The sequence below is a fragment of the Chiloscyllium plagiosum genome, chromosome 21, assembly GCF_004010195.1.
Source record: "Chiloscyllium plagiosum isolate BGI_BamShark_2017 chromosome 21, ASM401019v2, whole genome shotgun sequence".
In the NCBI taxonomy this organism is placed as follows: Eukaryota; Metazoa; Chordata; class Chondrichthyes; order Orectolobiformes; family Hemiscylliidae; genus Chiloscyllium; species Chiloscyllium plagiosum.
This window is the reverse complement of record NC_057730.1, coordinates 40,433,967-40,445,297: the sequence shown is the minus strand read 5'-3', so window position 1 is coordinate 40,445,297 and position 11,331 is coordinate 40,433,967. Positions and strand designations below refer to the sequence as shown.

General features: G+C 42.4%; 1 non-coding gene across 1 annotated transcript; it reads left to right on the top strand.

Moving 5' to 3' along the window:
* The first annotated feature begins 7,702 nt into the window (after positions 1–7,702).
* On the top strand, positions 7,703–7,807 carry LOC122560932. The gene has a single exon (XR_006314847.1). It is a non-coding gene; the product is annotated as a U6 spliceosomal RNA (small nuclear RNA).
* Positions 7,808–11,331: the final 3,524 nt, after the last annotated feature.

Sequence of the window (11,331 nt, the reverse complement as noted above, 5' to 3'; positions counted from 1 at the left end):
GTGCAAACTACACACAGACAGTCGTCTGAGGCAGGAAACGAACCTGGGTCCCTGGCGCTGTGTGGCAACAGTGCCATGCTATGGATGGTATAAAGCTGCAGTCAGCTCAGGGAAGAGTGTAGTTTGTGGGTCAGCTACCTGAGCAAGTTCTGCCTCAGATGAGGACCATAAGATAGGGTGGTCTACAGGGGAATGCCACCTGTTACAAACAGGTAAAAGAGAGAGACTTTTTCATTTTCCTCATCTTCTGCCCTTAAGCAGAGTGGCTTCATTTCAAATTAATAGCAAAGGAGCATAACTTTAAGGTGAAGGGCAGGAGGTTTCAAAGGGTTTTGAGGAAAATGTTTTTCACCCACAGGATGGTTGGGGTCAGGAATACACTGCTGGGGAGGCTGCTGGGAAATCCCACAACCTGTAAAAAGTACTTGGATGAGCACTTGAAGTGTCGTAACAGTCAAGGCTATGGGTCAAGTGCTGGAAATTGAGACTGGTATCCACTTTGAATAGTTGCAAGGTTTGTGAAGGTTTGTAGCTCAGGTTGAGGTTTAGGGTGTAGGTTTGCTCGCTGAACTGTAGGCTTGATATCCAGACATTTCATTACCTGGCTAGGTAACATCATCAATGGCGACCTCCAAGTGAAGCGAAGCTGTTGTCTCCTGCTTTCTATTTATATCTTTCTCCTGGATGGGGTTCCTGGGGTTTGTGGTGATATCATTTCCTGTTCATTTTCTGAGGGGTTGATAGATGGTATCTAGATCTGTGTTTGTTTATGGCGTTGTGGTTGGAGTGCCAGGCCTCTAGGAATTCTCTGGCATGTTTTTGCTTAGCCTGTCCCAGGATAGATGTGTTGTTCCAGTCGAAATTGTGTTTTTTTTTTCAACCGTGTGTAGGGCTACAAGGGAGAGAGGGTCGTGTCTTTTTGTGGCTAGCTGGTGTTCGTGTAACCTGGTTGCTAACTTTCTTCCTTTTTGTCCTACGTAGTGTTTGTGGCAGTCCTTGCATGGAATTTTGTAGATGACGTTGGTTTTGTCCGTGGGTTGTACTGGGTCTTTTAAGTTTGTTAGTTTTTGTTTGAGAGTGTTGGTGGGTTTGTGTGCTACTAGGATTCCGAGGGGTCTTAGTAGTCTGACTGTCACTTCTGAACGAGCCATAAACACCAAACAACGACAAACACAGGTAAAGAAAAATCGGGACCTGAAGAAAAAACTTGACAAACTCACAAACAAAGACAAAACCGATAACACAGGGGCATGGATAAAAAACGTAAGGACTAAATTTCAATTACCGAGACGCTGACAAGAAGGATTTCCTCGCGGCATTAGAAACCACATTGAAGGACAACAAACTCACAGAAGAAACACAACAAACGATCAGACAGACAGTTGCCCACCTACTCTGAGCCGAAAGAGGGAAGGAAACAAACTGAACACACAAGAAAAGAAAGCCCTAGAAAACCTCAAAAAAGACAAAAACATCGTTATATTACCTGCAGACAAGGGTCGGCTCACAGTCATCCTGAACAGAAGGGACAACATACAGAAAGCCAATGCATTACTCGCAGACACCAACACCTACCAAAAGGTGGCGCTAGACCCAACCCCACAACAAGGAAACAAAATTACATATCTCCTAAGAAAATTACACAATTCCGGATAATTAAACAAGATGGAATTCCAGAAAATGAAACCTGACGGGACCAACATCCCATGATTCTACGGACTACCAAAAATCCATAAACCAGGAGCCTCCCTCAGACCCATAGTCTCACTACCTGGAACACCAACTTACAGACTGGCCAAAGAACTACACGCAAGACTGAAATACCTCGTAGAAGAGTCACAGCACTCCATCCACTCCACCCAGGAATTCCTAAAAATTGTCAAAAACACCAAAATAGAGGAATAAAAAACAATGATCTCATTCGACATAACAGCACTGTTCACCTCCATCAACATCGACCTGGCAAAGGAAACACTTACCACACTCTTAGAACAGACCATCACACACACCCCAACCACCACCAATCACATTACCGACGAAAATATCATGAAGCTAGTGGACCTGTGCCTCACCACCCACTTCACCTTCAACAACATAGTCTACAAACAAACCAACGGCACACCCATGGGATCTCCGCTATCAGGATTCATAGCAGAAGCAGTAATGCAAAGCAGTAATTCATAGCGGTAAAGCGGTAGAACAAACAGCCCTACCAACCATCAAACCAAAACTCTGGGTCCGCTACATAGATGATACCTTTGTCATCACAAAACGAAACAAGATAGAAGAGACATTTAACATCATTAACAACACCCTCACAGGCATAAAGTTCACCAAGGAGGAAGAAACTGACAACAAACTCGCATTCCTGGACGTCACAGTAAAAAAGAAAAGACAACGGAGAACTACAAACCTGCGTATACAGAAAACCAACACTGACCAAATACTCAACTAACCAGCAACCATCCCAACACACACAAACAAAGCTGTATCAGAACACTATTCCAACGAGCCACCACACACTGCAGCGCAGACGAACTTCGGAAAACAGAGGAGAACCACCTATACAATGTATTCAAGAAGAACGGATACTCAAAAAATACAGTGCGCAGATTCCTCAAGAACAAACCGCGACAAGCAGACCAAACACAGCCAGAAACCCTAACCACCTTACCATACATCAAAGAAGTTTCAGAAATGACAGCCAGACTACTGAGACCCCTCGGAATCCTAGTAGCACACAAACCCACCAACACTTTCAAACACAAACTAACAAACTTAAAAGACCCAGTACAACCCATGGGCAAAACCAACATCATCTACAAAATTCCATGCAAGGACTGCCACAAACACTACGTAGCACAAACAGGAAGAAAGTTAGCCACCAGGATACACGAACACCAATTAGGCACAAAAAACACGACCCTCTCTCCCTTGTAGCCCTACACACGGTTGAAAAAGAACCACCATTTCGACTGGGACAACACATCTATCCTGGGACAGGCTAAGCAAAGACATGCCAGACAATTCCTAGAGGCCTGGCACGCCAACCACAACGCCATAAACAAACACATAGATCTAGATGTCATCTATCAGCCCCTCAGAAAACAAACAGGAAATGACATCACCACAAACCCCAGGAACCCCATCCAGGGCAAACATATAAATAGAAAGCAGGAGACAACAGCTTCGCTTCACTTGGAGGTCACCACTGATGATGTTACCTAGCCAGGTAATGAAACGTCTGGATATCAAACCTACAGTTCAGCGAGCAAACCTACACCCTAAACTTTGAATAGATTTTTTTCCTGTCAGTTTAGACTTGATGGGTTGAATGCCCTCTTCAGTGCTATGCTTCTATGAACTAATCTGTGGTGTATTTGCAAACCAACATTTTTGGTAATCCAAAAGTGATATACAAAAATCATAAGACCATAAGACACAGGAGCAGAAATGAGGCCATTCAGCCCATTGAGTCTGCCCCGCCATTCAATCATGGCTGATAAATTTCTCAACCCAAACCTCAAACCCATCAAGCTTAAACAAGGAATATTGTCTATTCACATATTGAAAGCTGGATAGTATTCACAATGACACACAAACAAACAAACACACAACGTATAGGAGATTGGTCCGCACCTGAGGACCACCTGGTACTAGTTTCAAGGAGACTTACACATAAAATCGATTTGGCTACCAGACTGGAGTGCTACTTGCTCTTCCCCCTCCCAATGTAAAAAAAATAACTAAGATATGGACAAATGTCCCATCATAACTTTTCAAAGGTCAGAGGATCATGTGACAGACTCATAAGGAACCAGTTTCAATTGAATAGTGAATTTCTACTGAGGAGCAGATTATTGCAGATTCTGGAATCTGTATGAAAGCAACCAATTGCTGAAAATCACAACGGGTCAGACAGCATTATTGGAGAGAGAGCAGGCTAATGTCCTGGGTCTAGATAACTTTTCACAAGTCTCCAGTATTCACCTCCAGAGATAGCTGGGGCTATTAACACCTCCATAAGTATGACAAGGAAGCGTGACTCCATTTCTCTCTCTAAAGAAGCTGCCACACCTGCGCAGTTTCACTCATATTTCCTATTGGTGCTTCAGATCTCCAGCACCTGCAGTTCTTTGTTTCTATTTGATAACTCTCCCTCTGTTATCAGTCCCTGCCAGGGAGACATACTGTCAACGGTGCTTTTGTGATAGTTGACTGCAATGTATACACAATGGAAGGTGTGAAATTCCAAACTCTGTCTTAGTAATTGCTGTTGAATGTTTCTAGAATTGACGTTAATTTATATCATAGGATCAGAAATGGACATGGTTGTGGCTAGCAAGGAACACTTTGTGTAAATAGAGAAGAGAATAAAGATGATTTAAACAGTTGGTATTGATCGCATATCTCTCTCATTGAGATGACAGCTGGGAGGCACTGGGTGCATTTGGTCAAGGAACCATTGCCAAGGAGCATGAAGGAATCCTGTTCCAATTTGATACAGGGCCTCACATGGAGCTTGACCTTCCTGTAAGCTCTGTTCCATCTAGCTGACAGTAGTGGGTGGCAGGGGGATTGCTATTACTGATTCTGGATCAGTGGGCTGGAAGAGCACAGCAATTCAGGCAGCATCCGAAAAGCTTCAAAATCGACGTTTCGGGCAAAAGCCCTTCATCAGGAATAAAGGCAGAGAGTCTGAAGCGTGGAGAGATAAGCTAGAGGAGGGTGGGGGTGGGGATAGAGTAGCATAGAGTACAATAGGTCAGTGGGGGAGGAGATGAAGGTGATAGGTCAGGGAGGAGAGGGTGGAGTGGATAGGTGGAAAAGGAGCTGGGCAGGTCGGACAAGTCCGGACAAGTCAAGGGGATCATGTTGCTGGAGGTTAGAAACTAGGATGAGGTGGGGGAAGGGGAAATGAGGAAGCTGTTGAAATCCACATTGATGCCCTGTTACTGACCCCACTCCAGTTACACTCTTTGGATGGATGAGTCACTGGTGAAGATGTAGCAACACATCCCATAGGTCAGATAGTAGACTGGTAAGTTGGCAGGTGGGTAGAGGTGAGTGGGAATGGTAGCAGGTGGATACAGGTGGGCAGATGGGTAAGTTAGCGGGTGGATAGGTGCAGTTGGGTAGAATGGGCAGGTGGGAATAGTAGCAGGTGGGTAGTGTGGCAGGCAAGTAGTCGGGCACTGGGGTCAGTCAAGAGGTAGCCAGGGGTTTGAATTGTGCTGGATTGGATTGAGGCTCTCTAGGGTGACTGGAGATATATGGGTGTAGTTGTGGGGGTTAAGAAGCGAAGGGAGTCAGTGTGAGTAATTGGGAGGGTCAGTTTTTAGTAATCCAGGAGTTAGAATAAGTTTTAACCTATCTAACATTTCCCAGGTAATTATTCAGATAAATCTGACCAAACTGTCCAAAACCGCTGACTGTATCTCAGCATTAGAAACTTTAGGAAAGATCCTGAGATGAAGGTGAATTGCCCATCAGGACAAACCCATATTTGGGTTCTGAGTCCAGTCTCTAATGATCTGGAGATGAGCAGTCCTGTAGTCTGAGTGCTGGGCTCCTCCTCCTGCTGTACTTGCTGTCCTGTCTAAGTGATTTGTGTGGTCAAAGTTTACAAATGTCAAATCTGTCTGGGAAGCTGTTTTAATGTCATGACAATAGCAATTCAGTAGCTGCTGGCACACATACTTTTGAGACATAGAATTCAGAATTTCAATTCAGAATAGTATTGAGGCTCCGTGCCAATGTTTACACTCACATTAAGAAATTCAAGGAAAGACCTCTCGGCTAAGATTTGGAAAACTGTGAAATTTTCAAGATTGCAATGTTTTAGAACAATTTAATTCGGAGTGAAGGAAGGAAGTGGGTATGTGGCCTATTCTGAATTCTGCTTGACAACGATCTTTGGTAGCTTGGTTGTTAAAGGTCAAGTGTCAGGCAAGTGGTGAGTTATGGGATGAGTGGTATGCAAGTGATTTGTGTGTGTCTGGGAGTGTGTACGTGTGCACGTGTGTGTCTGTTTTCTGTGTGTGTGTGTCTGTGTGGACAAGTATCTGTTTTTTGTGTGCGCGTGTATTTCTGTGTGCGTTTGTGTGTGTGTGTGTGGTTAATGGTGGTGGGGAAGATGAAAGGGTCACAGGAACCTGAAATTCAAATGCGTTGCTACTTCTTTATTTCCAGTCAATCCAGTATCCAGTAAGCTGCTTCGCCATTTACATGTCCCATTCCACCAGAAATCCTCAAACTCCTAGCTAGAGGTCATTGTGCAATCTGAACTTGTGGTATTTTGAGCTCCTTGTGAAGGGACCCAGGCAGATGCAACGTTACTGGGCACAATTCCAACAGCACAATCAATTTACTTTAGATGGCTTTCCATTGTTTCCTGGTTTGTTCTGCAAACACTCACTCTCATTTTTACTGTTAAATATTTTACTCAGTTCAAACTTCCTAAGTGCTTTTGTACACACAAAGTGGTTAGTGGTGAGGATGCAAATACTAACTTTCAATGTCATCTTTTCTAATCCATTTCTGTGTGGAAAGGAAGCTATGGTGTAGAACTGTAGAAGAACACAGTACTATGGATTTACCTCACTGCATGGGCAGAAGGAATACTAAAAGGCTACTTAGCAACATTTGCCCAATTCAACTATAGATGAATATTAAATGCCAACCATTTTGGAGATGTCTATATACTAACAATGAACTTTTTTAAAAGCATTGTTCTATCAATTGATCTATATAGGAGTAACTAGATGACAAATTAACTTGAATTTGTAATTGGAGTCTTGCATGTCCTATAACCTGAATCTCTGAGATATGGTTTAAACTTTGACTCTACTCTGCTTTTAAATATTCTGCCATTTTATCATTCAAAACTGTTTGCTTGATCACAAATATTTCTGGGTGGCTTCAAACTCCCACCTCTACACCGAACAACTGACTGCACCGATTCCATAATGTTGCTCTTCTGCCATATTCACTTAGCTGATGAAAGTCACTGCCTTAATGAACAGGATTGACTGGTGTGTTACTAGTCAGTGATATCGCTCACGCCAAGGGAAAGAATAATTAATAAGTGACACAGTTGAAGAATTAAGGCAGGAAGATAGAGTGAAGACCCAAATGAACAATTATGTAGTTGAGATGGTTGAGGGGTTTGAATGGCCAAGTCTTGTTCATTCTTCTTGTCATATTGGGCTGTGAAGGGTCTATCTACTATGTGATGGCAGAGGATAGACTATTAAAAAGTCTTAACATGAAGAGGAACTTGTCTTACATAATGAGGTATAATTATTAGCATGATAGCAATAGATACAATTATCATTAACTAGTTAGACATTATTGTAACTATCAGAAGCCATGTACATCACAGTTGCCTCTATTGGGAGCTGATGCAAGACTGTTTCTTTTCCTAAAGACAACTAGGGTGGAGCTAACACAACTTCAACATTTAACTTCCTCAGAGCCATTACCTTAACTAACAATATGATTACTGAAAAACAAATTGGGGTGCCTCAATCTTGCAGACAATGAATGTCATGTGGTTCAGAATAAAACTGCGGAAGGTCTCATCATTTCCGAGAGGTCCTTGACTAGGATGGCGGAGTGGTTAAGGTGTTGGACTTAAGATCCATTGATTGGCTGTGTCAGTTTGAGCCCCACTTCTGGTAGCTGAGGTTCTTCTTTTTGTGTTCACTTCAGCTGAACATATCCGAAAATTGGAACAATACAGCGAAGGTTGGCATGACCCCCGTGCAAGGGTGACAGGCAGATCAGTGAAGCATTTCATACTCTTTGTAAAAATAAACCTAAAACATTTGTGTTTAGATACATGCTGATAGACCTTTTGGATTTTCCTTGATTTTAAAATGAGACCAGAATTTCATCCCTCATGCTCTCTTGCCAGTGTGCACCTAATAGTGTAACTCCGGAACTCCGGAATTGTGTGTGGGTGGCTGCAGCATCGAGGGACTTTGGTGGGAAAGCACATGATTTTATTTACTTTACTCTGCTATTTTTCCATGGTTAAGTGAATGCCACAGCAAAAGATTTTTTTGACAAATCAAGCATCCCTTGACATTAGGTTCTGTCATCTGTATTGCCAGGAATCAAACCTTCTTAATACTCTGAACTGTAATTACTTCTAATATGTTTGAACCAGTGCAGGATATGACCATTTTATATTTTGAGGCCTGGTTTTGTGCCAATTTTTTTGTGATTTAAATATCACCTTTAATATCCTGAGCAGCTTACAATGATTCCCTGCACATCCGAGAGTTCTATAAATGTTCGAGTGATTTACACAGACAGCTGTGTTATTAGAAAGAGCTGGTTTCCACTTGCTTTTAAATTTAGATTCCTTACCTGATAAACAGAATACAGAAACCATCAATCTCAATACTACCTGAAAGAAAAATCTTAACACTGCCATAAAAAGAACTGACATATGGACAAACAAAAACAAAAACAAAACCAAGAATTTTGCATGTCCCTTCCATGGGAGCAGGTTGGCAAGCAAAGGGAATGTAACATACAGTCAGGTAGGATGATGGGAAGTACTGTGCCAATTATCTTCCCCCTTGTATGGCAGTGATAGCCAACCCATAGCTCATTTTAAACCTTTAAGTGGCCAATTATAAACCCAGCACCTGTCTGATTGGCCACAGTGATCTCTGGTGTTGTGGGGACCACTGCAGTCCCAGCAGTGACCACACATCACAGTGGTGCTGTTGGAGCTGAAGAGCTCCCAGTCCTCTGTTTTACCAGTGGCTCGGCTCTTGGAGGTGGGAATGTTCTGCCTCAGAGGAATGGCAGCCATGACCTCAAGCCACCAATTGCCCAAGCCGTAGAGAATCTTGGCTTCTGGAGCTGGTGGAGGTGAGATCCATCCTGATCTCTTGTGGCAGGTGGCTTGAAATCCCAACCAAAAGATCAAAAGACATAGGAGCAAGAGTAGGCCATTCAACCCATTGAGCCTGCACCACTATTCAATATGATCATAGCTGATACCTTAATTTTGCCCTATCCCATATCCCTTTCTCTCTTTAGCCAGAAGAGCTATATCTGCCTCCTTCATGAAGTCACAATGTTTTGGCGTCAACTACTTTCTGTGTAGTAAATTCCACAGGCTCACCACTCTCTGGGTGACGACATTTCTTCTGAACTCAGTGCTAAAAGGTTTACCCCTTTTCCTTAAGCTATGTCTGTTGGTTCTAGACTTTTCCACCATCGAGGGTATCTTTCCTGCATCTACCCTGTCTAGTCCTGGAAGAATCTTATCGATTTCTATGAGATCCCCTTCATTCTTCTAAACTCTCATGAATACAATCCGAACCAACTCAATCGCTTCTCATATGTCATTCCTACCATCCCATTCAATAAGATTGCCTCTCTTTCTTCTATATTGCAATGAGTATAGACCGAATCTACTAAACCTCTCCTCAAAAAACAATCTCTCCATACCTGGTATCTGCCTGGTAAGCTGGAAAGACAAAAGGAGGAATTTTCATTATAGCCTTCTCCAATGCCAACCAAAGTTGCAGCAAAGCAGTTGTTAGTCCCGAATTAACTATGGAGCCAATTTGATATACGACGTTTGTGAATGGGCTTTAGTTTGGTTTTCCTGTGCATCAGGGTGAACAGAGTGTCATGCAAAAGCTCACAGAATTTCATCACCACTTCTTACATTTGAAGAAAGGACATGAGGGAGGAGCTAGAAATGGACAAGCAACCCCTGTTAATAGCTTTGACTCAATTGGAAAATAAGTTGGAATAAGAAGTACACATTAGTCATCATTAGTAGTAAAGCATTGCACATGTTAAGCTTCCTACTCATTCATGTTCATCGCAGTACAATAGTGAATTCACTCCACTCAATTGCATTTATATGCCTCCTTTCACGATGACTCCAATCTGATCAGAACCAATGAAATGAAGTCACTTTAGGAAACAAAGAAATCAATTTATATGCAGATCATAAGGCGCGATGATAAAGTGAACAGAAAATCTGATTTTATGATGCTAGACGAGGGATAAATACTTACAAGAACATTGAAAGGAACTCCAATGCTCTTCTTTCAGCTGAGGAGGCTAACAGTAGCCCAGTTTAATGTCTTAGCTGAACATTATGACCACCAGCAGTGTAACATTCCCTCAGTACGGTGGTATGGATGCTTATCTGTCTGGATCATAAGTGAGAGTCCCATCGACTAAGCTACTCCTGACATTGGGAATTTAACTAGTTATGCGAATGTAATAGTTGCTATAAAAATGAAAATTCTTCCTTTTATTTTTTCACCATCTAGTCTTGATGCGGTGAAGCAAATGTTTTGAAATATGAAACCTTCTCCCTGTGACTTGAGATGAAATTTGTATTTTAGCAGATATAAAGAGCCCACATAAAATGGATTAAGCAGTATGAAAGTTTTTCCTAATGACTGTACAATTGGTAAACTGGCAATCGACCCCGTGGAAACAGAGTATCTCCTGAGATACTGCGTGTATTGTAGACAATTGCATTGCAGACTTCACAGTGGTTTTAAAAAACAAAACATGTTCCAGTCCACATCACTGATGTCCTGATGAGCACAATGTTAACCATATGCACAAAATACTGACCTACCTTAGAATCTGTTGAGGGCACCTCTGCCTCAGTGTCAGACGATTGCAAGTTCATAGTTCCATTCCCAGACACTACCTGAAACTCGGGAGAGGTTATTAAAGTTTCAAGAACAAGTAATAGGACAAAGACTATGGAAAGATCTGGAATCTAACTTCAGGCACAGCAGATCACTGGACAACTATGAGAAGGGGGCAGTCGATGCAGGATTGAGAGTTAAATGCACGCAGTAAATGAAACAAGATAAATGAGCTGGTTGCACAGATTGAACTTGGCAGATACGATGTTATAGGTATCACAGAGATGTGGCTGCAAGGGGGATCAGACTGGGAATTAAGTATCCAAAGATACACATTCTATCGACAGGATGGACAGAAGGGGCGGAGTTGCCTTGCTGGTAAGAAATGAAATTAAATCAAGAACAAGGACTGATATAGTCAAAAGGCATACAACCTGTAGGGGTTGGGTTGAGGAACTGCAGAGAATGGGAATTATGTACAGGCCTCCTAAAAGTAGTCAGGATGTGGGGAAGAAAATAAATCAGGAGAGACAAAAGGTATGTAAGTAAGGGACTATTACGATAATCATGGGGTCCTCCAATATGTAGGTTGACTGGAAAAATTAGGTTGATAGCAGATCCCAAGAAAAGCAATCTGTGGAATATCTACGAGGTCGTTTTTTTTGTATGGAGTAGCTTGGGT